Below are 27,001 nucleotides of genomic sequence, written 5' to 3'. Positions count from 1 at the left end.
AGATGCTATACTTGATAATAAGCTAGCGAATTCCCCTGGATGGATTTCTTAAACAGTCCCTTTTACTCCACAACCTGCCCTTCCCGAGGATTTTAGTTTCCAAGGCTACGCCAGTGGACAGCCCCCGGTCTGTCCCCCCCAAACCCGAAGGCACGGCTCCACGGGGACGGTTAATAGCGAGGATTAGTGAGCTAACCAATATCATGATTCTCTCCCATGTATTTCCGTGGTCTCCATTACTGCCCAAAGCGCTGCCGGTGCCGGCTGAGCACTTTGCAGCCATTACCGCGCTCCCCCCGCGCCCCCGCGCCCGGCGAGGTGCTGTTAGCCCTGTCCTACACACAGCCGCGCTGTGGCTCAACTTCCCGGGAACCTGCAACGAAATCCAAGGGAGAGACGTGCCGGTGGGCAGAGCAGCCGTCCCCCGCGGCCCGGGCGAGCAGGCTCCCTCCCAAACCGCCCCCTCCGCCAGGGTGGAAGCAAAGGCGACGTTAACAGGAATCTGCAGCGAATTTCTGGGATTGACCAGGCTTGGAGGGAGCCGAGAAAAATGAGGGGCTGCCCAGGGCTCTAATGGGGAGGCAAAGGTCCCCGCCCAGGTAGGAGAAAATGTGCAATAAAATTGGCTGATTTGGCTTAACAGGTAATTACAGAGTTAATAAAACCAGGATCCTTGACACGATAGGTCCTAACGATACAGCCCGTGTCACGGGCGCTAAGTGACTTTTTACGTTGCTGATCATTGATCCAGCAGACGGTAACAGCTCCGGCCTGGATCGATGCAGCTGTCGCACGCGAGCGACGAGGCCGCGCGCTAGGAAACCTCGGGAAATCTCACATGAAGAAGTTTCCTGCTCTTGCACTGTGACCTGTTTGGAAATGAAACATCTGGCCATTTACCTCGCCTGCTTTTAATACAGAGATTAATCCATGCTATGAACTATTTGCCAGAAAGATCCGTTTTATTTTCAAAAACGTGGCGGTGAATTTTTTTTGCAGAGGGAAAAGGCAGCCTTTCGTGCCTGTAAAGTTTTATTTTAATAAAAAAAGTTCTAGAGTTTAAAAAAAAGAAAAAAAGACAAACCACAACAAGCAAGCCTGGCTCTAAGACAACAACCTGGGATAATCGCTCTCTGTCCTGCCTATTCCCCAAACAAAACTTTTAGGCCCCGAGCACACGCGAGGCCTGGAGCCCCCCCGGCCGAAATCGCGACGGGGGCAGGAACGGCCCCGCGGCTCCCGGCCTCGGCTGTCACCTGCCCCAGCTCAGCACACCTGGGGCTCGCGGCCATTGCACGTGGTATAACCTGCAGCAACAAAGAAATACAGCTGGTTTAATATTTAACAGTGCCGCCAGGGCACCTTTAAACATTACACAAAATGTATTTACAGCTTGCTTTAGAGTTACTCCGGCGCTGGAAAGTTTCCACAGAACCAGCCACCCGTGGCCTGGCTGGCGCGCGGCCCGTGCCGCTGGGACCGGGGCGACCGGGCTCGGCCGGCTGCCGGGCCGCGGCGTCCCCGACACCCTCGGGCCCGGCACCGGACCTCCACCGCGCGGGGCAACGGCTGGGACGAAGGGAAACGTGGTGAGGTACGGGGGCCCCGGGGAGGGCCGCAGGGACCGTCTCGCCAGGCGTCGCGAGGAGGGGTGAAGCTCGGGCCGACCCCCCCGAGACCGCTCCCACCACCTCTCGGTTAAATCCCTTTCCCAGTGCAGAATGTATCGGAGGAGGCGGCACTGGCCGAGGCCGGTGGATGCTGCAGCAGCCGCGGGCAGCCCTTCGCCCTCACCCTGCCCCAGCGAGCCCGCGGGAGGAAGCGGGCTCCATCCTCCTGAGGCAAAACCGGAGCTGGCGCCATCCCACAAAGCATCTTCGGCCAAAAACGGGGAAGGAGCCTGCCCTGGGCTAAGGAAAGACCCTGCTGTTAACAGGGCACCTGCGCCAGCCCCCGCACGAGGCAAGGTGCCGTCGTCGCTTCAGCACGACGGTCCTGAGACCGGCCAGCGCCCGCGTTCACCACGGGAATTTCCACAGCTTGGGCTCGGGGGCTCTTGGGCGGTTTGGGGAGAATTTGGGGTTCATGACGTATCGCAGCACCGACCGCTTGTCCTCGAACGAGCAAATCACCAGGCTGCAGCGAGACCAAACACGACATCGGGCAGCGCAAAGCTGCAGCCCGTAACTTTTTCTGGCTGGGAGAGAGAGAAAGTATCTCAGCATCCTTCCTAGGACAAGTGTGTGAGGCTAAACATATGCTCGATAAACACATCTCTCTGGACCAGACACATCTGTCTGGCTCCTGAATTAACAATTCCTGTGCCTGGCTGAGTTAGGTGACTGACTTTTAGCCATTGCATCAACTATTTTCCTACAATAAGACAAGACGGTCAGATTTTTACAGCCTCCTATGTAGAGAGCAGATACACCCACACACGCTGGGGGATGAGAAACTAAAAACAGCCAGTTTCTTCTTTACAAGCATTCCCACTTTAACTAAATATTTGCAATATGTTTATACAGAGTGAGCTGCCTGACCTTTTATAGAGAGAGCTGAAAAGCATTAGCTCTGCAGCCCTCGCTGCAAGCCGTCCACCTACAGAGGCCCAAGACCCACGCAGAAAACGCAATAATCATATTCCCCCCGCTTTAGCGAGGACAGAAAGGCAACGGCTTCTCTTCCAAAAACATTGCCAAAGATTCATCTAAGTTGTCATTTTTTTTCCTGGCTACAAGATTTCTGAGAGATACAATAAAGGGTAATACAAATACCAGAAAGCTCTCAAACGCAAATTATCAACTGCTGGCGTTACACGAGGTGCCACGGCCCAGGAATGGGCACAGTATCGGATGCCGTTAACAGGGACCGTTAACCTCATGCGGAGACTCCACTATTTGTCTGATGCCAAACTGGTTTAAAACAACTGAGTCCCCGTACACAGGCTTTTGCCTTTCTGCACCTTTTGCATGCAAACACACATCAGCTTTTCAGGCGGGTTCGAGAGCACCCCACGCGCGGGGAGCGGCACCCGCCGGGACGAGCCGAAATTGGGCTCGGGCAGCCTGGCGCCGGCTGGGTGCTCGTTCGCCCAGCGAGCGCTGCGCAGCGCAGGGCATCGCTCGTGCAACGCAGTCCTTCCCTTGCACCCGTTCGGATAAAATTGCCTGGGAGGATTAATTCCATCCCTTCCTCCAGGACTGTCTCCTTCGGGGGGAAGAGCGTACCTCGCGGGCTTGCCTGCGCCGGGGCTGCTCGCACGGCCCTTGCTGACTGCGGACTGAAGGACTGTCAACGTGCTGCGTGACAGAAAATGCAATATCGGGTATCGCTACACAAAAGGACGGTTAATCTCTAGAGTCCTTCAAATGTCTTATAAAAACTCCAATATATAAATAATACCAGTATGGAAGTAGAGGTCCCTGCAGAGATCAGGGCCCTATCACGCAGGGTGTTTTATGTACGTGTTGAAAAAGGCTGTCTATACTCAGAGGAGATTATATTTTAAAAAGAAGATAATGAACCTCATTTTGCAGGTGGGGACAGAGGCATAAAAATAATTTGCACATGCAGAACTCGTTGCTAAGCCAGACGCTGAGCTCAGATCCTCTTATAGGTCCTGTCCACTGCCACAGCCACCAAAGCAGCCTTTTCCTCTGGCAGCTCAGTGCTGTCGTGTCACGGTGCCAGGTTCCACCAGAAAAACAACCCAGGTCGTTACGCAGTTATACGGCTATTCTGGGGCAAATTCTGTGCTCACTTGCACTGGTGCAGCCCTGCTCGCTCCAGCCTGGCTGCAGCAGAAAGCCGAGCTAAATTTGGCCCTCGGGCACCTCCAAAAATAATTGGAGGTGAGAAAAACACAATAGCAGCACACGGCTTTTAAAAGTATACATAAAATATTTAAAAAAAATAGATAAATTATATATGTGTATACAATGCCCAGAGATGCCTCGATTTATACGATACGGTTTCTTGAGAGCAGTACAGCTCCAGGCAACAGAACCGAGAAGTCAAGCTGAACAGCAATACTGTATCCCAGAGATGGTGACATCTTATAGCAGGGAACAGAGGGGCCCCTGGGGCACCGCGTAAAAATTATTACCGAGCAGCAAAACAACAATGTAAGTTAATTTCATTGAAATTAACAGTAGTTTCCTCCCCGTGAGCACGCGGAGAGGTATAACCAGAGCAAAAAGGGGGGAGGAACGTGCAGAGTCAAGCAGCTTGAGAGGCTAAACCTCACAAATGCTTTGGAGAGACTTAAAAACAAACAAAACCACTCCAGGATTTAGGAGTGATGGGCCTTAAAAAAACTGTTTAAATAATTGCTCTCTCTCTCTTTTGGAAGCTTTAAAAAAGAAACCCAGCTTCTTCTTCAACTGTTCAACAAATTTTCCCCCACCGAGCCCGAGGATGACAGAAGGCTGCTTGCAATGCATGTGCTGGTGGAGCTGCTCAATTTTACTTCCAGTAAGGAGACAGCAGCGTATTTGCAGCATTTGTAACAAATGCAAGATTTCACATGCATCTAAATCTAAGTCTATTCATCAGACCCAGAACCCAGTCCCAAAAACACGTTGGTCCAGAAATGGATTTTTGTGTGATATAACTACTGCAGACGTGGCTCTCATTTATTTGAGCTGAACTGAATTACAGTAATTATATTAGTGCATACTTCCAAAGCGAGTGTAGTTAGACCAGAACGGACCTGGTTTATGTTGGTACAACTTCTTTATTTTCTCTGGAAGTCTTCTGGTACCAGGACCTTCGCGGCAATGGGTCGTGTGCCTTTAAAGCGCACACATAATTAAGACGGTCGGAGAGCATGTGTACACGCCTTTCGTAAATTGAGGCTCTGACTCTGTAAAAAGACAATCCCCATTCAGAAAGTACTTACACACATGGTTAAGCCCTGCTGACTTAATTTGTTAAGTACGGCCTGTTTTAAGCATATGCTTAAATGTTTTGCTGAAATTGAGGCCACAGAATTTGCGGCTCGGAGCGGTTCTGCTGCGCCTAGAGGACTCGTCACATCAGTTAGGACTGCGCCTAGAGGAGCCACGTGGCCGGGCTCCGTGCTGGAGGAGCAGTATCCTACTAAACACTTACAACAAGCAGTAAAAAAAAAGGAAGAAAGAAAAGAAAAGAAAACCCTTTTAAGCAGGGGAAAGTTACTGAGGACGAAACACTATAACTTGGGCCAGCCAATATGGAGCATTTCCTTCTGAGAACTTTTAGCGCAAGTAAATCCCTAGGTGAAACCTCGCAGGATAAAGACACGGGCGGTACAAAGTCTCATCTTCTTCACCTAAACCAAAAGCTTTCCCTTCCCAAGGGGGTCTCGCAGCTCCTCGCCCCTCAGAGTTTCTCACCGGACAGAAACAGGGCCCCGAGGGTGCTCGAGCACGTGAAAGTCAAACCCACCAGGAAAAGGAGATTCACCAGCAAAACAGCAGCTTCCTCGTTTTAACGCCTGTCTCGCCTTCTCCGTCTTCCCTGGGACCGGCCAGATCGGTATAAGCTAGGGGACTGTTGCACCCAAAGGGAAGGTCTTAGGACAAGGGTAAAAGTCAGCTCGTGCTGGTTCTCACTTCTGCCTCTTCCCACGTCCTCGGCCCGGCCTGGGGCTGGCGGCTCCGTGCCTCAGTTTACTCTGAGCCGAGGTAGGAATCAAAACCCTGCTGTCTTCCTCCACCGCTTCTTCTAAAACTCACTTTAATACAAACTCTTCTTCTTTAAACACAAAGATAAGAGGAAAAAAAACATTAAACAACCTAGCAATGTCCTCTAGTAATAACAAAACAAAAAGCAAAATACTTAGAAATTCAAAACGAAGACCGAAAGCCTTTCGTCACGTCCTCCTGCTGAAGTTCACTAATGTATGAAGCAAATGGGGTAACATATCACAGGCATCCAAGACATTTGTAATGCCAGGGTCAAAGTGCCACGCGCAGAATTGTGCCGTCTCCCTCCAGGCAAAACTCTCCGAGGCAGATTTTCAGCTGGTGTAAATTGCCCAAACCCCATAATGAAGTTATGACAATTTACAACAGCTGAGGATCTGCTCGTCTAATGAAGAGAAATACTGGGAGGAGGGAATGAATTAGTTTTAACTAAGAGCTCATTGCAGAGCACACACAAACACCTTCGAGAGGTCCCTGAGATCCTTCCCTTGTTTAAAGAAAGGAGACGAGAAAGAGCAGCAACGTCCCTTCCCGAGCAACGGGATTTTTCTTCGCCCCTTCAGCTGAAGGATGGAATTCAATAAAAGCTTCTCAGACACACAGGAAAAAAATGATCTGCAAGTAAACGAAGATGTAAATAGTATTAAAAAGGGGCTTCACTTTTCTTCTCGTCTGCGGGTTGTTTTTTTCCTGTTTCCCTCCAACAGGAAAGCCAGCCACGCTGGCCCATATTTCACCGCTGACAGCCCCTTCCATCACCGAAACAATAGCCCTGCGCCACTGACCAGGGTCACCGCCGCGCGGGCACTTTCCCAACACCGCAGGATCAACAGAAAACATTAGTCTCTATCTCCGATTTTCTTCCTGCGATTCTCTCGACAGAGCCCGCTGCAAGCCGGGGATATTTCACGGAATATCTACAAAATCGAGGGGAAAAAAGCGCTTGTGTGCTGCGCTGAACAAAGAGCTCGGATGCAAAAGCGTTTTGTCTGGATGCGGTCTGAGCAGCGCGAGTTCGCTGCATCACACGTAGTCAGGATCGTGTATTGATCTATAGATAAACTATCAGGGCAGCGACTGCTTACAATCCACCCTCCGTGTAACCGATGTAAAAATAAAATACGCTGCCGCCGTACACGGCACACGCACGTCCTTCCCACCCGGGAGCCCCGTTTCCTGCCACAGGTGTCCCAAGGACGGCTCTAATAAACACGAGCATTTCAGCTTTCCAAAGAATAACGCAGAGTTACGCGTTCAGATGAACTCAGAGCACTTGAATTTAAATGCATTATTCCCGTATTAGACTGTACACGAGGTATGAAATACTCTGGAAGTATCGGTGTGCAAAATTTCAGGCACCCAAGGCTGGAAAGAGATTTGATCTGGTGCTTTCGGGCACCAGCACAAAATCTTTTGGGGCACAGAAAAAAGCCACAAGAGGGGGAGCGGGATGCAAAGGATAAAGGAAAATAAAACACTCCTTTGTGGTCTCTGTCTGCAAAGTACCGCACATTTTAAAAGCCCAGAAAAAACAGGAAATGATAAAACATAATAAAATAAAAGCCATGCAATACCAAATCCTAGTTTAAATTCAGCATTACTAATGTTAACGAGAGCCTGCTGGTTTTAAGCCTTGATTTCTTGGTGTTCCATTTTTTTAAGCTAAACTAAGTTTTTGAATGTTCTTTTCTCATATTTTTTGTAAAGAAAGGAAGGAAGGAAAAAAAGTCCAAAGCTCTTCAGCTGAAAGGACTTTTAAAACATCTGTCATCATAGATGTGTAAAACAAAAACCGGCAGCAGCGAATTCTCCGTCCTTATTCACTGTGTTACCCAGCAGAGGCAAAATTCACGCTCTGCAAGTTTTCCTGGGAAGCACTGTGGAGCAGAGATTTTCTTTTTTTAATTAAAAAATTGTTTCAATTAAAAAAAGAGAGAGAGAGAGACTAAGTGGAGAAGAAGTCTGAAAAATGTGTCTACTTAGACTTCAAACCTTTTTCTAAGCAGAAATGCAGATTTCAATGATAAGACGAGTGAAGGGGATGTGGAGAGAACACCTGAAAGAGCCACTGACAGCACTGGTGTCAGAGGTACTCGATGGCTGTTTACACCAAGTGCCATCTGGCTGTATAGATATAATAACAATTATTCCATCGAGGTATGCAGCTCTCTAAATCATATTAATATACAATGATTCCACTAGTCTTATAGGACTTGCTGTTTCTGTGTGCTCCCATTTAACCTGGGTAATGTGCTAAAACAAGCCTGCCTCATCATTAAGAATTGATTTTTTATTTATGTGAATGTCACTTGCAATCCCATGATATCCCTTTGTAATTCCAGAAAACAGGGGCTGCAAACCTGCGTTAATCTCGTTTTATGGCATATCTTTAAAAATTTGCAGCATCTTGCTACATTTGGATATTTATGTTGAGATTTGTGTCCTCGCGCAAGGCTGCTGTTTTGCTTCCGAGATCTATTTCACACGGCACTGGCGCAAAGTATCTAATATACTTCATTAGCTATATTACATCAGATAAGGGTTTTATTTCTTTAAATTATTTAACCTTGGTAGAGCCCACTGGGACTACATAAATTACAGCCCCACTAATGAAAATCATTAGTTAGGCTATTCAAAAAGACAACAGGAGAAGAATTAGATATTTTTTCAAATCAACTCTTTTCTATATTTGAAATCCAAGATATTTGATAATTCAGCGCAATCATCTGTTTGCTCACATCAGTGCCGATTAGGGCTCGATGCAGAAACATCTGAGGCAGCTATATAACATTTTTGCAGAATATACATTTTTTTCCTCCCGTTTCTGGAGTCCTCTTAAAAGCTCCTCTGCTGCCTTCTGAAGGAGAGCAGACTATTAAACACCTTTTTATCATCATCAGTAGAGCCAGAATTTAGTTCCTAATTACAGAAATAAATGTCAAACACTTGTGTGTCTTTTCTTAAAGATGGAGCACGTGATGCAGCCGTGGAAATCCGAGCTGCCGGAGCTCAGCCCCCACGGCAGGGCCCTACCTTCTCCTCCTGGAGAAGATTCCCGCACCGGAAGCAGGATTCGGGTCTGCACAGGGCAGAGGGAAAAGGAGGGGGGAAAGTAAAATTAAGTACACTTGCTTCAAGTTGTTATCTGAGCATTAAGTAATAAAAACAGCACATTTAATTTAGACTCTCCCCCACTAAGTATCTCATGGGGGACATCTTTAATAACACCTTCCACCATCCATATCACTATTATGGTAAATGTTGCCGCATTAATTCAAGTTACTCGTTTTTCGCCTGTCTTTCGCGAAGCAGAATCCCAAAACGCGCCGTTTTGGCGGGGGCTCGGTCGAGCTCCACGTGCTCGGGGCGTCGCTGCTTTTGGAGGGCACGAGGAAAGAACAGGATTTCTCACAGATTTGCAAGAATTGAGGCCACAGGAACCTCCTCCCAACCCCTTTTTTTAAGCAGTTAATGGAGTTAGGCAACCGCACATCTCACCAGACTGCCCTAACGGGGAGGGGGGCACGAGGGCTTGGGCACAGGAGAGGTCCCGGGTCTCAACACGGCACCCTCCAGGGCTCCCGTGCACATGTAGCACCACCTTGGAAGGAGCCAGTGGAGGAGAGAGAACACGAATTCACGACCATCCTCCTCCTCCTTTCCAGCGGTCCTGCAAAGCCAGCTGCAGAAAGCCACAGCAAAAATAAAAATAATAAACAGGGACCATTGCAATATGGAAGATATCCTACACTTGCAGCGCCCCGAAATCGGAATGGCCTCCCCGGGAGGTCAGCAGGACTGGTGATGGATTCGTGAAGCCACCAAAGTTTCTTCTGGCCTGCAGAGCTGGACCAGAGCGATCCTGCGGGACCGCGCGGTGCCCGGTCGTCCCCGGCGGCTCGTGACCACCTCCAGTGTTCGTGAGCAGACTGGTCAGCCCTGAAAGCAAACCAAGAACCCCCAGCATTTAAAAAGCATTATCAGTCAAATAAATAATTTTTCTAAACGGCCAGTGTCTGGTCTGCTCTCCCGTGCTCTGCTCAAGCCCGGAGCCGCTTTCCCGGGCTAAACCCTGGGCCCGCGGAGACTCGGCCGGCCGCCCCGGAGAGCCGGGGGCGCTGGAGCCGCAGCTCTCGCGCCGTATGTCGGATCACGCGCCGCCGTGACCCCTATAAAACCCCAGGTTTAAAATGGTGATTTAAGAATGGCAATTCAATTTCCCGGCTCCCGCAGATTTAAAATCAGAACCTCGTAGCAGCCAAATGTATTTTTGCTGGTTTAATTACTGCACCTTAGTTTGTTTCAAAGGGCTTTTATTTCATTTTTTTCTTAAACCTGTAAAATACACACGGCGCAGAGTTAATTTTAACATTCAGCTGATAAACCATGAAAAACATGGGGTTTGCAATGAAACTGCTGACAGCAACAGTAAAGACAGAGCGCTGCCATTGGGCGCTGCTGCAATTTGCCTTCTATGGCTGTCTTTTAAACAAAAAAGCTCCACATGCAGCATGCAAAGAAGTTACAAGTGTGCGTGTGCTGGGGGCTCGGGAGGGGGGCACCACATGCGAGACGAGAAGGACGGGCGGCGGCGGCAAGGGGAGTGGGGAGAGCTGCAGATCAATCATTTATAATTAACAAAAATCCGATTGGCGCTTTAAATAGAGATCAATGTGTTGCAGGCTGAGTGGATTGCGAGGATGTATTCACCTTCTCGTAACTCTCCGAGCAAGCTGTCACACCTACAGAATCACCATTTGTTTTGTTAACAAAGCTTCAGGGGGCGCCAGGCTCTCATTGAAATTTCATTAATCTAATGGAGTAAAGTCCTATAGAAAAAAATCAAATTCTCGTTGGGCGAGATGGTACCTGGGAAAGATAACCTCTGGTTGAACTCCCCGACTCCGATCGCGCTGCTATTAGTCTGAGGAAATAGACAGCAACTAGGATGATTACAGCCACCGGCCGCAACATTTTTCCCCCCCCGTCTCTCGCCACCCCCTTTCCTAACCAGCGGTCGCGAGCGCCACGGGCTCGGCGCGAAGGGAGCCCGACGGCGGGGCCGCGGCCGGGCACGAGCGCTAGGCGCGGGGCAGCCGGGGCGCAGGGCACGCGGACCCCGGCCCCGGCACCGCCGAGCGCCCGCGGGAGCCGCCTGGAGCCCTCCGGGCCGCTGCCCGGGATGCTCCAACCTGCGCGTGGTGGCACCGTTCCCGCTCCAATTGGAAAAACGCGCGGATTTGTCTTCCCTACGCAAGCCCGCTCCTCAATTCCTCATTCCTCAAGCTCTTAACTACTTTACTAGACTTTCCCAAGCGCGTTCAGCTACGTTTCTCCCGTGGCTGGAAGTCTGACCTTTGCAGACAGGACCCAAAACTCCCGCTAATTTTCTGGAGATGTTGTATGTGGGGCATCCGAGGAATCCCAACAACTGCGGTAACACAATCGCAGGAGTATCTCAGCTTTCAGTTCACGCGCCTCCCAAATTCCTCGTTCCCTTGCTTGTGGGAAAGGGCTAGAAACTTGAATCCGAGAGAGGAAAGACCATTAAAAAAATAATCTCACGGTTTTCTGAATGCGTAGGATCGCAGTTGGAGCGAGGCTTGCGGAAGAACTCAGCACTGGCTTTCATGGGATTTCACATGGCAGGTTTTAAGGGTGCAACCGAACACAGACGTACGAAAAGCTAAATTCTGCTACCTCAGCGGCAATTATTTTTACAAATTAATTTGCATTTTTGGGAAAAGTGAAATAGTCCATTCCTCCGCTCTCAAATCACTCATCCAGGTGGCTTAAAAAAATCCAGCTGCAATTTTTATTTTGGAGGACTTGCATAATCCAGGACAACGCTGCACTTGCCATCTGTGGCATGTGGTTCTCAGCCCTTGGCCAACTGTCAGCACGAAAACAATAAAATAAAAATCATTCCATTATTCCAAATTAAAGGACTCTGGCAATAAATAGCACCGGAAACGGATTGGACATGGAAATCAAAACCTGAAAAAATCTCATTTGACCGAGCATAAATTTATCGGCACTGGATAAAGTGTTTGTGCCGCTTCGCCCACATCACTAGACACAGCGATGTAAAAAGAAAGTGCATTTGCTGTCTGTTTACAATCACGAGACGTGGTGCACTCCAGTGCCTTCATCCGACACTGTCACAGGGCTCTACAGTAAGCCGAGCGAGCCGGCGCTCTGCCGGGAAGGGCACTTATTCCCCGCCGCAGCGGGAGAAGCGGAGCAGCCGCAGCCGCGCTCGCCGTGCTGGAAGGGGCCCGCGGCCACCGCCCCGCTTGGCACAGCCGCCACCCCAGTGCCAAGACCCGCCACCCCCGCGCTGCCCACCCAAAACCACGCGCTGCACGGGGTCCCCGGAGACGCTCCGTGTCCAAGAGGAGGAGGAGAAGGGCGTCCCGGCAGCACCCGTCCCCTAGTACCGGCCCGCTCAGCCACCTCGCAGCAGGCGCCGGCACTGCGGGGCTGCGGCTGGGTGGGCTGCGTCGCGCGATGAGGATTTGCACTTAGCCTGAAGGAGCCCAGGCCCCTCCGGCAGCCCAGGCCCCTCCAGTGGCCCAGGCCCGTCCTGCTCTTAGCCAAGACTTAGACCAAGCTTCCCAGCTTGTGATGCTACATCGCTGCAGGGGGACAACAAGAGAAAGGGGGTGCGGAAAAAATGGCTCCGGGAGCAAACTCCGGGAGGGGACACGTGAGAGGCCCCCGGGGAGAGGCAGCCCCGCGGCAGCCGCGTAGGATGGAGCAAAGGGGACGGGACGGGACGGGACGGGGGGCTGCGCGGGGTGCGGACCTGCTGCAGGACGGTGACAAGAGACACGGCCACCCCGGGAGGGGAACCCAAGGGGAGCCGAGCCAGCCCAACCCGCGCCCGCAACCGGAGACGGTGTCCAGCGAGGACAGCGCTGAGCACACGGAGCCTGCCGGAGATGCGGAGGCAGCCGGGATTCAAGGAGAGGGCAACACTGCAGGCAGACGAGAGAGGACGACGGTTTAGGCAACAGCACGCGGCTCTCCCTGCCGCGCTTACCTGGCCCAGCTCTGCTTACTGACGGATATTTTTCCCCCGTGGGCCTCGCGCGCCCAAACCCTTCGCCCTTCCCAAGGGCTTGTTTATCTGCTCCTTGCTCTCGCGCACTCACAGCCGCTTCCTACCATGGATCCACCTGCGGAACCGACTTCCCGCCCTCTGTCTTTTAACACTGTTTACTCGCTTTTGCTGGTTTAAGATATCAGCAGGAAGGATCTTTACCTCTCTGAGCCAAAAAGGATAAAGGACAAGTGGTGCTGGGAGAAGAGGAAGCACGCTACCAAGTCAAGATTCCCCTAGGAAAAAAACTGCAACCTTTGTTTAAAGCAAAGCACCTTTTTGGGCATCCACCTCTCACCAGAGAGAAAGCGAGATGGTGAGTGAGCGAGGGATGTGCACACACACACCCAACTGCAAACACACACACACACACACACACACACACACAGATGAGCCTTCGGGGAATTGTATGAACTTTTGAACCAGAGATGCAGAGACAGAGCCTAGCCTGTTCCCACTTTAATAAACAATTTTTTTTTCTTCAATTAATTAAGGTTTGGAAAGAAAAAAAATTGCAGAAGAGAAGTAATTTAGCATGCAGTGCGTACTTTACAGATGGATCCTACCTTTGGATGCTTATTAAATCTATGCATGATTGCGCTAGAGAAAATTAATCGCATTGTTTTTCACTATTCAGAAGGGTTTGCAAACAGCACAGAAAATGATGCAGAGCTCCGATTCCCCCGCCCCCTCGGCTCCCCCCGTTCACACAGCGACAAGAGGGACAGAAACCTATTCCATGTGATACCCGCGCAGCATCAGAGTGAACCTATTTCACACGCAGGATTTCAGACCTTCCACCGAAGTGAGCCCACGACTCGACTCCCCGCGCAACCTACTGCAACGCAAACGCTCGTGTGGCAGACTCGGAAAGCGCCGCTGCCCCAGCTTGGGACTCCGTGGCCTCCGAGCTATTCCACTAAAGAGCGAGGGGTTTATCCAGCCCCTGCCAGGCGGGCATTGCCAACCGGCCCCCAGGGGCATGCACGGGGGCAAACCCACTGCATTTCAGCTTGCAAAGTCGACCCCAAACCAGTGGGACGTCCTGCAGAAAACACGCGGCCCCGGGAGCTCCCCGTGCCACGGCCTTCTGCGGCTGCCCCAAGGGCAACCCAACGCCCGGCCACGGCCACCACGCTTCCCTCACGGAGCCCTCCGCTTCCCTCAAGCCACCTTGAGGTTCCCCCTCTGAGGCCGAAGATTTTAAACCCACCACGTTTTATCCCAAACCTCAGAACCAGCTCGGACCTGGCTCTCAACAGGCCAAGCAGATCACGGTTTCATTCCTTCTCTCCTCGTTTCTTTCCTTTTTCCACCTCCGCCATCCCACCTGAGAACATAGCGCTGAATCCCATGGATTGGGAATTGGGAAGCTTTATAAACAATTCAGAGTTTTAACGGTATCTGAAAGGAAAGGGGGAGGGAGCAAGTTGCCACAAGAGAAGTAGCAATGTCAGGAATTTGATAGAAAAAACAAGACGCCAAGGTGAATTTTCTGGCCAAATCCTCTTCCCTACCCAGAGACAAAACGCCCGGAAAGCAGGACCTGGGCAGACACTCAGCTGTAACCACCAACACACCCCTGCTCTACGCTGGTACTACAGGGCAAAACCTATCAGCACCCTGCTGAACACCAGCTAAGGCCTTACGCCAGCATTTCGGCTGGATTTGAGTTGAAGGAACATTTTGGAAACTAATCCGGTAAAAATGTGACATGGGAAGCAAGCATATGAAGAAGGGCTCCTTCGGCCATACAGCAGAAGAGCACAAGGGAAATGAGACAGAGGACAAGACCTCCCGCTCGCCCCAATTTTGACGTTCCCAGCCACCACCTGCAATGTTATGCTCTGGCTTAGCAAAGTAGTAACTATTAGCCATAGCAGGAAAGCTCCTGACCCTGCTGCTCGTGCATCGTCCACACAGCTGGAAGGACAAACCACCAACTCAAATCACGGCTAAGATCAGAAAGACATAGCAAGAGACTAAGGAACAGAACAAAAAGAAGGGCAAGGAGATGGGAAAAATCATTTTACATTTTCAGAAGATATTAATTAAAATTGGTGATAGCTAGGGGAATAAAGTAAATGACCAAGAACAAACTCCAGAAGCTGAGTAGGGAGATGGAGTCGGATCTCGAGATGCTCATCTTCATCCTGCTGCTGACCCTCTCTCGCCCTAGGCAAGGCATTTCCCCCTCTCGGCACTCCAGTTTCTCCTTCAGTAAAACAGGGACGGAGTTATGACCCTTCCACACAGGAGAAAAAAAGTGTTTTTAAAGTGGTCTGATACTCCTCAGAAGAGCATCAAGTAGGATCTTGCCTTCCTGACAGCTCCACTTCGTTGCTGAGAGCACATTTCAGCCATGAATTCAGCTAAAATGAAAGCAGAAAAAGCTTTCCTTGCTTTGAAGCATCTCTAAAGGGAGTTTTCACAAAATAGCTCTGGCACTTTACAGTCCTCATCCTAGCTTGTTTTACAATAGCTTCCTTGAGTAGTTAGGCCTTTATTATGATATTTCAGTGCATTAAAAATACATTGGGCAAAGCAAATAACTTTAAAAAACAAATTTTACCAATGTGGAGCTATAACATTAATTGCTGGGTTTTATATGTCTGCTGCTTTCCTGTCTGCTACGGCGAGAACATCTCCGACAGCAAAGGTAAAGGACGAAACAGCATCCAGGGGTCCGGCCTCACCCTGGTAACAGCTCACGCGGCTCTGGGAGCAGCACGCGCTCGCACAATTTTCCTACTGGTTTTCCTGCGTCACCCTTTTCTTACAGAAACCTTGAAGGCCTTCAAATACAGAGAGCGTGTGCTATTAGACCATCGATAACGTGGGCCTTACGGAGCGCGTGTGTGCTCTCCTACGTGCCAATTTGTTAGATTTTCTTTAGGACAGATATAAGATATACCTCCTCAAAGGAAGCGCTGTGAGGTTTTCCGCCCAGTTTATTCAACGTTTCTTATGTATTTTACTTTAGCAGAGATACCAAGAGACACAAGTACCACCTCCTACAAACCTGACACAGCGACAGGCATCGGCGAAGGACCAGTGGTCTCTTTGCTAAGCTCCTTGCATAAAAAAGGCCTTAGCTGCACAGATTACAGTTGATTTGCAAAAGTTGCTTTACATTATGGTTACAGCCTTATATCTATTAACTTATAATAATAGGGTTATAACAACAATTTTTAAAAATAAGACAATGAAGTCATACTGATAAAATAGGCCATAAACAGGGATCTATAGCCTGCTTATTGCTTTGTAATGATGAAATACGGCTTACTTTCGGTTAGCTGGAAGCAGGAATTTTTTTTTTATACTGCATCCATTAAATAAATTATCGGTAAGTTCTCTTGTCTGGAAGACACCACACATCGCTGGAACTTCCTAACGCGGCCCAGGTGGGGAACGGGAGTCAATAACCCCTCTCAGAGTATTTCAGACACACTAAAGCTTGAAAACTTTATTGCGCTGTGTTCGCAGATGAACAAATCTGGTGCAGGGAAGGTGCAAAGAGGTTTCCTTGTGGGTCAAACAGAATCCCCAAAAACCTAAAAATACTCTCTGTTCCTCGGTTCCCGTTTCGGTGCCCCCCGAACCTCGCGGTCCTGCTCCCGCCGCCCACGAGCCGCGCGGGCACCCGGTCCCGCTCCCGAGCACCTCCCTGCAGGGACAGCGGCACGGTGCAGGACTGGGCCACGTCGCAAAGGGCAACACAGCGGCCGTGAAAGCACAGCCGAGGTGAGGAGCAACATTCGCCCCAAGGCCTTTGGCCTGGTCGATGATGCCGTTAGTATTTGTATTTTCATTGTTTAGAGCAACTGAATATTTTCACAGCTGTTCAGAGGTTTTTGGAACTTGCCGTCAGGCCCTTTAGACACCTAAACTCGGGAAAGCAATTAAGCATATGCTTATGTGTTGCACTGATGACAAATCATTTTCTGTTCTGGAGCTTAGAGAGGGAGAGACTACATAATTATTTTAAAAATAACTTCAACAGCAAAAGCCTGCACTTCTCAAGTTCGAAAAAGATGGATCGAGACCTCTTCTGGGACAGCCAAAGACCGGGGATTCACCAGGACGGTAAAGGGAAGCACTTCAACGCGGAGGAGCGGAGAAGCTCTCCTTCCAGGAAACATCCATTTCGTCAGGAACACAGAGTCAGCAGTATTCCCTGTACGGTCCCACGTCGCCGGTTGGGACAGCTGTGGTGCGCACAGGACAGAAAACCCGACCTTGCTCCTGGCTCCGGTGAGGTCCCAACCTGCCTTGACACGTGCTTGTCCTTTGGAGACTTCCTAAAGCTGCTGTAGCAAATGTTCTTCACCAAAATTTGCTCTCGTAGTGCCGGGTACCACACGTAACTACAGAAAACGTCTTCTTTTTCTTAACGGTGTGCAAGAAAGAGGCATGGAGCAGAAGTGACTACACAAACGGTCATCGGGGAAGGCGAGCCGCAACACAAAACAGCGACCGAACGTGCAAAGTCTTCCAAACCCCGCGCCAGCACCACCGTCGGCAATTAGCCCCGAGCAGCTGGCGGCTGCCTGCACTGCCTGGCACGCGCTTTCCTGCACGTAACGTGTGGTATCGCACGAGCACATAATGCAATAAATACATATGCAGTAGCGAACGGCACGGATGTAAGTACATGACTGAGCACGCGAGCAGGAGCAGAAACGGCTGCTGCCCGCAGACACTTGCACCAACATGCCACGAGCAGCCGCGGGAACTGCCACCGCTGCCCTTTCGGGGCGACCGTGCGCTCGTGCTCCGGTGTGGAGAGGCAGCCGCTGCCAGAACGGCAAATACCGACCTGCTCCCCAAACCTGAGGTCGTGCTCTCTCCTTCTTTGGAACAAAAGTCAGGAAAAGCATCCCTTTCTCAGCAGGAAAAACCGCAACTGACTTCTGGTTTCCAAAATCCCCCACAACCTCCTGAGCTTCCAGCCATCAAACCTGCCCGCCTCCCTGAACGGCATCTAGGAAGCAGCTGTGCTGCCAGCGTAGCACAGTGCAGCACGTCGAAAACTCTGGGAAGTGGAAGAATAAATTCAATTTGTTAGCCATAAAACCCAAGAAACACTGCGCGGGTTGGACAGCACCGGGGAGGCGGCAGCGGCAGCTTTGCTATACAGCCCAAGCCTAACGCGCCAAGCACCAGGCAGAAGCTCGTCTGCAGATTAGCGGCGGTGGGCACGCTTCTGCGGGAGCCCTCGGAAAGCCTGAACCAACCCTGCTGCTCTCCGCAGAGCTGGAGCTGGTGGAGATCGGCCAGGCAGCCTCAGTCCTGCCGCCCCATCTAACTTTAAGGAAATCTGTACTTCCACGTGGGCCAGGTACAGCAGCAAGAACCGGCACCACCTCTACACCCAGATGCAAAACACGCAGCTACCATTTATTGCCTGGCAACCGCAAAGCTTTAAAAAAATAATAGAGATAATGATTTGGGAGGTTTAAGTGACTAATGGGGAAACCGAGGTACGGGGACAGGAGGAAAGCGGCGTGGTGGCGGTGGCCGCCGAGGGCAGCGGCAGAGCCGAGGCCGGGGCAGGTCCGGCCATGCGTTCGTGGTCCCCGCACAAGCCGCCGACGCAGGAAAGGTTTCACGGAGAGGGGAATAAACCTACTTTTTGCATCTTTGCAGAAAAGGTGCCGAGATTAACTGACCGAGCCGCCAGTGAATACAACCAATTAGTTTTCGGTTTTCCAGGGCCGGGGAAGGGAGGATGGAGGCGCGGGGTTGCCATGGCTGCAAGGTCACCCTGCCAGACCGGGCTCTACCAGCAGAGTTCAGACGGGTCAGCGTGTGACCGCCTCAAACCCCGAGGTTAAAAGTTCAAGCAGCGGCGGAAAAACCAATATGTCCACGCAGAGTATGCTGTACAATTTATTTCAATTTACATCAAGCCATGCATATAAAATTTAGATAAATTCTATTCAGATCTGATGTTGCCTGACACACAATGTATGCAAACAGATGTCTTCGGGGCTTTCACTCCGCTTTGGGGAGGAGACAGGGTGCTACGTTCATATATACTATTAATATATATAAATGTTTGGGGGGGAGTCTTCCAGTTTTACAGAAAAACAGGACAGATTTTTAGGTTTAAAAAGGCCAGATTCCCTTCTCCCGGTTTTAATTTTCCCCCTCTTTGTAATTTCCCGTGCTCTCCCAATCCACACGGTGTCATATTAAGAAAGATAATGAGTATTTACAACTGCAGCCCTGCTTGTCACCGCAGTTATAGCCTCTATTTATATCCCGTGCCACTTTCTCCGGATTCCCGGTGACTGATGGGTTTGATTTATCCGGCGGGCGATCGCCCCTTCCTCGCCGCCCACCTCCGGAGCGAAGCGGGCGGCTGCGGCACGGCGCCGCGGCCACGAGATGGCTCCGGCACCCCTCCGCCCGCCACCGCGGCCTCGGGCCAGCGGCCCCCGCGGGACCAGCGCACCCCCGGCGCGAGGCCCAGGCCGCGGCTCGTCCCACGGCGAGCGCTCCCCAAGCCCGCCCCCCATAACCACGGCTGGCTGCTGAAGGAATAATCCCAAAATAGGAGGAACGGGCTTAGAAACAGAAAAAGAAATGCTGCAGTCACCATGCCAGAGAAAAGGCTGCCCGCAACTGCGGGGCAGAGCCAAATAATTCCCTGTTTCCCCATGGCAGCAGCTCACCTGGGCGCTGGTTGATCCCCCCGCGAGGGAGGGCCAGGGCAGGCGCCGGGACGGCGCACGGTGCTGCTTCCCGGGGGCTGCGTGAGCCCCCACGGGCAGATCCCAGCGGCGGAGGTCGGGGCGGCCACCCCGGGCCCAGTCCCGCGGTGCCCCGGCTTCACCACGCACGGACCAGCAGGATTGGGCTGGAATAATAAAATGTGAGTGTTCTGGAAACACACCGCCGCCTTTTAGGGAAAATTAGCCAGATTGTTTCTGTAACTCGTTTAATGAGAAACAGTCGCACTTTAAGGGGTGCTCGGGCAGCCGACGGGAACGAGAAGCTGCTGCGCTTCGGCCCAGTGCTGCAGTTACTCCCCAAGGGGCAGGCGGCTGCAGCAAGCACACGCACCCCCGCGCCCACCAGCGCCTTCCAGCTCCCCAGGATTTTGTATTTTTTAATTAAACTAGCCTGACTTATAAAAAGCTCCTTTAGTCTAGCAGATAACCAGGAAACTGTTAAGCTCATTCTGGTAAGGCAGTAATTAATAAAAATCAACTTGCTTGAAATAGCATTTTCTGCCTTTTTTTCTTTTTTTAATCCGTCTCTTCTCAACCTGCTTGCAGAGGTAAAAATTATGCTTTCAGTTGAGCAATAATTTTCTAATAGGCACCTTTTACCTCCCTTGATTTTTCTTCCTCCAAAAAATAATGAAAAAAAATCATTTACAAATTCTTTAGTTAGTCCCATAAATTTGAACAAACCTCCAGTCAGTTTGCTGTTGAAGCCAGAAGACCAGAATTTCATACATCAGAATATAAATCCAATTCTCTTTACCTGCCAGGATTTCCTCCGAGAGCAATTTCAAGGTCACAAAGAATGGGCCAAATCCTGAAGTCCTTATTCAGGTTTATTTAGTAATTATTCTGACTTCACGGAGAGTTTTGCCCATGACCCGCAGTCCATACGAGTAATGCCTAAGTAATGGTTTAATAAAGACCTTGGCGCGCATTAAGGTAAGAATATTGGGTCAAATGGCAATCATCCGTCCGCGAGCCCAAGTGTATGTTTGTGTTACAAATGTACGTATGAAACCTTCCACATGTTCAACGCAGTCCCTTATTCCGGGACAGGAAATTAATGATCTACCCACTTCTCAATGACTAAAAACGAGGGAATAAAACCATTTGAGAAGCCCTCAATTTCTCGGTATGTACAAAGTGCCTTATTTTCATCATCCCTGTCAGTTATGACAACTGCCGACTGGACAAATACCAGCTCGAATTCGGGCCATTCATTTCTATTCATGGTGATTTGAGCGGAGGCTCAACTGCCCAAAAATATATATGAGTTCTGGGTTTTGTTTTGGGTTGTTTTTTTTTTCCCTACAGAAGGAACAATAAACTATAAAAACAAGACAGGCAGATTTCAAGACACTTGCACTGGTTGCAGCTCCTACGTTTCAGGCTCCGGTCCTGCAAAATAGACATTTCCACCGTTAGGAAAACAAGCGGTCGCCCCCCGAGCCCCCCTCTCCCAGGACGTGCCGCTCAGTCGCTGGAAGCCAAGTTCCAAGAAATAAGATTTACGGCAGCGAGAAGCTTTTACTATATTTGTAGTGACTGTTTCTTTTATATCAGTTCCAGACTTCAGCGAACGGCATCCCTGGAAGAACAGATGTCCTGGGGACGGGCAGCCATTCATCCCCGCAGCAGTTTGGGGGGTCAGTCCCTTAGGAGCCGGCAGCCGAGCGGGCTCGACAATTGGCATGAGAAATCTACTTTTCTGATGAGCTGGAGAATAATATAAAAACGGAGCATTGCTGTGAGCAAAAGACGCTAATTTGCTACACTACTGTATGTGGCTGGGGAGCGCAGCGGGGGGAGAGGGCGGCGGGAGGAAGAGGAGCGGGGCTGCAGGAATAAAATTCCACACAGTTACAGAATCAGTGTTCAGAACCTGCTCCCGGTTCTTCATCAGCATGAAAAATTACAACTGTAACCAGATTTTTCTCTGTCGCCAGCGTAAATGTGCGATTACAGCTGTTCATATTTTCACTCTAATGAAGGGTTGCACATTTAAATGGTAAGATTTATTATATATTGTATACCGCCTATGTACATGCAAAACTGTTAACCGATGCCTAAAATGCTGCTTGTTTATTCTGACATCAATTATCATTTTTCTCAATTTTTAAATAATAAAAAAGCCCATTTCGGCACAGACGGGTTTCTGTTTCTTCGGAAGGCACAAACAAAACCTCAAAATACAAAGGGGGGGGGGGGTGCACCCAGCAGAACGCGGCAGCACGGACTTTCGGGATAAAATAAAAGCGAAAGCGAGCCCACAGGAGAGCGGGGCCCTTCCTCACCCCGCGGAAACACGGCGGCGGTCGCCCCAGCTCGGCCGATTTTTGCAGAGAACGGGTACGAGGCTGGGTTCATAAACAGGTGAAATGATGGAGTTTATTGCAACGAACATCAACACTGAAACTAAATAACTGTGTTGCCATCTCGGTCCCGTGGCAAGACGGATGGTAAACTTGACCTGCCGCTGGTACTATCCGAGTGCCATTTTTTATCGCCCTTGGCCGCCCCCCCGGCGGAGCGGGCTGTGTAAATGCCTGTGCGTGGTCAGGTCAGGCCCGGGCCCGGGTGAAACTCCGTTCACATTTGCATACAGGCGGGCTCGCACAATGAAGGCCCATCTGTTCCCGTCACCGAGTACAAATCGAGTGTCACCCAACTCGCTGCAAACGACAGCCGCGCGGCCATTAGACGGAGGAACGCTTAGCTCAGGTTACGGATATGGAACTGCTGATTTGGGTTTAAATACCTGATAACTGAAGACTTTTTATTACATGCGAACAAAGAGTGAACCTTGAACCGATCGCGAGAGCACCCTGTTCCCCCACGTACCCTCCACCCCAGCACCCTCCCGCTCCCACCCTCCACCAGCAACACAAAGCGGCTGTATATTTTTGGAGGGGGGGAACAGGTTGCAATGTCACAAAATACATCTCAACAACAACTGATTATATAAAATTTGCAGGGAAGTAGGATGGGCGCAATAAGAAAAGGGAGAAAGACAAAAACCCGCGGTGTAAACAGAAGGTGAACTCTGAACTTCGCATGCCCTTTGGGGTCATTAATATTGTTGTAATGTTGTTCCTTGAACTTCCAGCAAGTTTTGCCAGGGTGGAAATTTTTGCAGCTCGAGTTCAGCAGAGGTGAGCGCCTGCCCTCGTCACCCCCGGCGCCGGGGCGAGCGCCCACAGCCGCCTCGCCTGCCGCTCGCCCGCGCGAGAAGGGGCCACGGGCACCCGGCACCGCACACGGCTCCTTGCACAGGTCCGCTCTGCACAGACGCCAAGGCCACCGCGAGCTCCAAGTTCACAGGGAGCTTCGCCAGCTCCCGCAAGGTGCTCCGGGGCTTCCCCCTCTGCACCCGCTCGAGCGCTTTCCGGGGGAACTGCTCCTTCCAGGTGTGAGGGGCTCTGAATCACCGCGCTTGACACTCAGGATCACATCAGATTGCTTTGTGCTCAAAAATCAGCCTCCTGTCCCATGCTCAGGCCACTGCAAGGAGAGGGGACAGAAGGAAAAGTCTCACCACCTACGCAAGGAAACCAGCATGATTCCCACCACCACGATCATGACCTTCCCCGTCCTCCGAGAGTCCCGTTTGGCGGCACAGTCAAAACTGCTCCCAAGGTCACATAATGCTGCTGCTAGGGAGACGGCAGAGCTCCCGACTCCATCATAACTATCATCTTTCCACACCTGCACGAGCAATTTAAAAACAGCCACTTGCAACGGCAGCCGTAACTAGTTTTCCTATGCCCTCTTCTCCCCAGACCCAAAAGCATCCGAGCGCTTCCCAGCCGGGCTACAGCAGAGACCCGGCCCGCGCCCCGTCAACCCAAACACCCACTAGCACCAACAGCAGTTGCGTATTTTGGGGAGGAAAGACTGTTTCAGAAGCATGAATAAGAACAACATTTTCGTTGCACCAAAAAACCTTTACGGGAAGTTGAAATCCCGGTAACCCCCCGGCAGGGGCAGCTCCCCCCGGCGCAGGTCCCGGCTCCGCAGCTGCCTTTTTCCCTCCTGAAAAGTTCCTGTAAACAAAGTGGGTATTTGCATGCGCAGGCAAGGCCCTTCTCGGGATGTCACCATTTGCATGCAAGGTGGCTGCGTGTGGCAGCACACTCCGAAGGGAAGAATAAACCAACCGGGGAAAAAAAAACCCATTACCCAAGGTTCACCCTTCTGTTGGCTCCTAAAGAAAGAAAGGCCCATTAAAGAGCTGTCACTGTTTTAATTCCAATTTTCCTACAGGGATATGATCCCATTCCCTTCCCCAAAAGATAAAGCAACTCGCCTGATAGAAATATTGGCTGCTTGGTGTGTGTGGGTGTTTTTTTTTTTTGTTAGGAGTGAACACGAACTGAACCTTGAACTTCATTTACCCTTTGAACTCGTTACCTTTAAACAAAATTCCCCATGCTTTCCCTCTTCAAACAAATTTCATCACAATTACAGTCCCTTCCACTTCGCTTAAAGATATATAATCATTGACTTGACCTAATTACCTGGTGCAGGCCTTTCTCTACAAGGTGAAAGCCATATTGGTGTGAACAGAAGCTGACCCCTGTATTCTCGATACCCCAATTTTATTCTAATTATTGTAGAGGAGGTTTTCCATCTTCCTCTGTCCTGCTGTTCCCTCCCCCCAGTTGCTGTTCTGCTGCCTGCGTGCTCAGCGGTGCCCTTTGGGCTGCGAGCTGCCTGGAGACGGGCTGCAAAATACAGCTCACATTGAAAAGCATCGGGTTTTTCCAATTCAATAGGGAGCCAGGAGACTGCGCTCCAAAAGGGCACTGCGAACCGTCCCGCGTGGAAACGCGCGCTGCTCTCCTGCGGCGGGTGCCGGGGCACGGGGAGCCGCCTCGACCCGCGCGCAAGCGGCTCTCCGCACCCCCGGCCCCGTCCGAAGGGGTCTGTGCTGTCTGCGCACACGGATTAAAAGCTTTGCAATACCAAGGACCAGGAATTCTGACGTGGAGATTAAAGCCAGTTTTTCCTGAAACTCCACGCCTAAAGAGCGAGGCAACTGCAGGAAAACAGAAGCACTAACAGTTCGGTTCTGGCTGGGCCCACAGGCCCCGGCTCCTCCAAACCCAAGCAGCAAAGGGCACCTTGCCTCTCGGCCAACGTCCCTCAAGTGCCAGGAATACACATTTCCAGCAAGATGACATTCAACTTCAACAGAATCAGCACGGCAAACCCAGGGCTCAAGTGCCCATCACCGTGCTCTCTGTTCATCACCTAACCCACCCCCCAGCTAGCAGGGAAAGGCCGAGGCACAGGGCTGAGGCTATGCCAGGCATCGCAGCTGGCGGGCTGCAGTCAAATCATTTCACACTTCTGTCCTCATCCCCCTTTTTATCCTTTCCCTTCCCTGTTTGCCTACTTTAATTACAGGCTCTTCAGAGCTGGTGCAAACGCAAGCTTTGGCACTTGCCTAGTGCCACCAATATCACTGTAATAAGAATTAAATCATCTTCCAGAAGACTAGGACAAGGCTGCTTTAGCTTTTTGCATACAGTTGTGGTTTACTACGGATCTCCACTTTCTTTGAAGATAATTTTATTTTTAACAAGAAAAGTAAGTTGCAATAAGAGGAAAGAACTTCCCACCAGTGTCATTTAGCCTGCTAATTTCTGAAGGCATTCAGAGACAGAGATACTTCAATGTTCAGATGCACCAGAGTTTTCAAAAGGGCTTACGTTCCCTCTGTGATGGGAGATACTTTCCTCTTATTCTTTAAAAACAAGAAAAATCTAACAAAAACAGCTCCAACAATAATAAAGAGACACAGCGTTTGACAGGCAGGGTCACGGAGAAATGGCACCTCCCTAACCTTCTCATTTGTCTTGGGCAATTGAAAAATAATTAGCAATTGCGAAAGGGTTCAATACCTAAGAGTAAACAAAGGGAAAAGCGTTACTCTAAGTCACGGGCCCATGGCCTCGGGCAGAGCATTTTCTCATCCGCAAGGTGAGCATCCCCAACCCCCCCCCCGTGAAAAATTAGCCCGGGACTGGACAGGAAGCGGAGGGGAGGGCAGGTGGGGAAGGTCAACCGGCGCCGCGCTCTGCATTCAAATCCCTTCCTGCTCCCGCTAGTTTTCCAGGCATCACAACAAAAGCAGCAGCCCAGACGGCGAGAGCCAGCACCAAATCGCGCAGATAGGTGGTGCGCAAGCCTCGGCTCTGTGTCAGAGAGGTAGCGCATCCATTTGTTACGGTCTCTCGGCGAGAAAGGCCATGCTCAGATGCCCTGGAGCTCCGCTGTAATAAATAGACACTGAAGATTAAAGGAGCAAATCCTACCACCTGCCCCAAGCCTGAACCCACAGATTTAGCATACTGGGGTACCCAGGAGGGATGGAGGCTTTGTCGACGGCAGAGCTATAGCCGTTTTATGGCAGTGGCTGCAACCTCGGGGCTTGTGCATGTGCCCCGCTCCCAGGCGGTGCAGCTCCCCTGCTGACCCGCAAATTCGGGCTGGGGCTGGGAGACCCGCGGGAGGGGAGGGGAGGGGAGGGGAGGGCCGCTTGCCCCGTCCCCAGGCCTTCCCCGGCCATCGCGGGATCAAAACGAGGAACCAAAACCCAAAGCCACCATGATCCGCACCATTGTCTGTCTCCTCGCGGACTTCTTTGATCAGCAGCAAGTTTGCATATCAAAGAAAAGTAGCAAAAGGGAATATATTCGAACACTGATATTGGCTGGCAGGACTGGCATTACTTCCCCTTGGCAGGACTGGTTAGTCTCCCATTGTAAAAATTTGTGCCTTTTCTGAATTGTCTTGCTTTGCTTTTTCATTGTGTTTTTCCCCTAAGACTGGCTTTGCAAGACCCTAAATTTAAAATTCAAGTGTTCCTCACCTTACTCAAATTGCATTTGATAAGTGATTTTTTTTCCAAGCAGTTTTCCTCTAGTTTGGAGGGAGGAGTACAAAGTTTTTCCTTGATTCGAAATAAGATGATTTCCTTCCCTGCCAGCAAAATAATTGAAGCCATTGAGTCTGGTTAAACAGAACTAGTAGATCAAGGGAGGCACTGAAAGCAGACACGGAATTTCCACTTACAGATGAAAATAAAGCAACTTTAGATCAACCTTGGCAGAAACCAAACTGGAAACCCATTTCAAGAGAAAGTGGCACCACCCTGATGGCCATTAGACAACAAACATAGCTAAAGTTTGGCAACAAAGAAGAATTCGCACCCACCTGGAGATGCTATCACTCCTCAAGGAGGCACGAGTCAAACACTGCCCCTTACTAAGGACAGCGATTGCTCAGGTACCCAGGGGCTTCCCTAGACTACATCTAGGACACGGGTGCAAGCATGGAAGGGCACAGACAAATGCACCTCTCTGATCCTTTTACGCTTCCGAGCCTGTCCTTTCCTTCCCACTCATCTCCATTTGCATAAAGCCTTAAGGGAATCATGATAACAAAGTTCCCAAACTTACTAAACC

General features: G+C 50.6%; 1 protein-coding gene and 1 long non-coding RNA gene across 4 annotated transcripts in view; one reads left to right on the top strand and one right to left on the bottom strand.

Moving 5' to 3' along the window:
• The window catches only part of SKAP1 (src kinase associated phosphoprotein 1), a 153,278-nt gene that overhangs the window by 80,905 nt on the left and 45,372 nt on the right, over positions 1 to 27,001 (bottom strand). The gene's annotated exons all lie outside the window — the stretch shown is intronic.
• Positions 1,422 to 9,693, top strand: LOC135330606 (uncharacterized). 3 transcript variants are annotated; one of them, XR_010392584.1, is made up of 4 exons: positions 1,422 to 1,594; positions 1,721 to 3,325; positions 4,352 to 8,764; positions 9,353 to 9,693. It is a non-coding gene; the product is annotated as an uncharacterized LOC135330606 (long non-coding RNA). The 3 variants fall into 3 exon arrangements; XR_010392583.1 differs by having other exon boundaries at positions 3,199 to 8,764; XR_010392582.1 differs by having other exon boundaries at positions 1,721 to 8,764.

Source organism: Dromaius novaehollandiae, chromosome 22 (assembly GCF_036370855.1).
Source record: "Dromaius novaehollandiae isolate bDroNov1 chromosome 22, bDroNov1.hap1, whole genome shotgun sequence".
Classification (NCBI taxonomy): domain Eukaryota; kingdom Metazoa; phylum Chordata; class Aves; order Casuariiformes; family Dromaiidae; genus Dromaius; species Dromaius novaehollandiae.
This window is presented reverse-complemented; position numbering and strand designations above follow the sequence as displayed.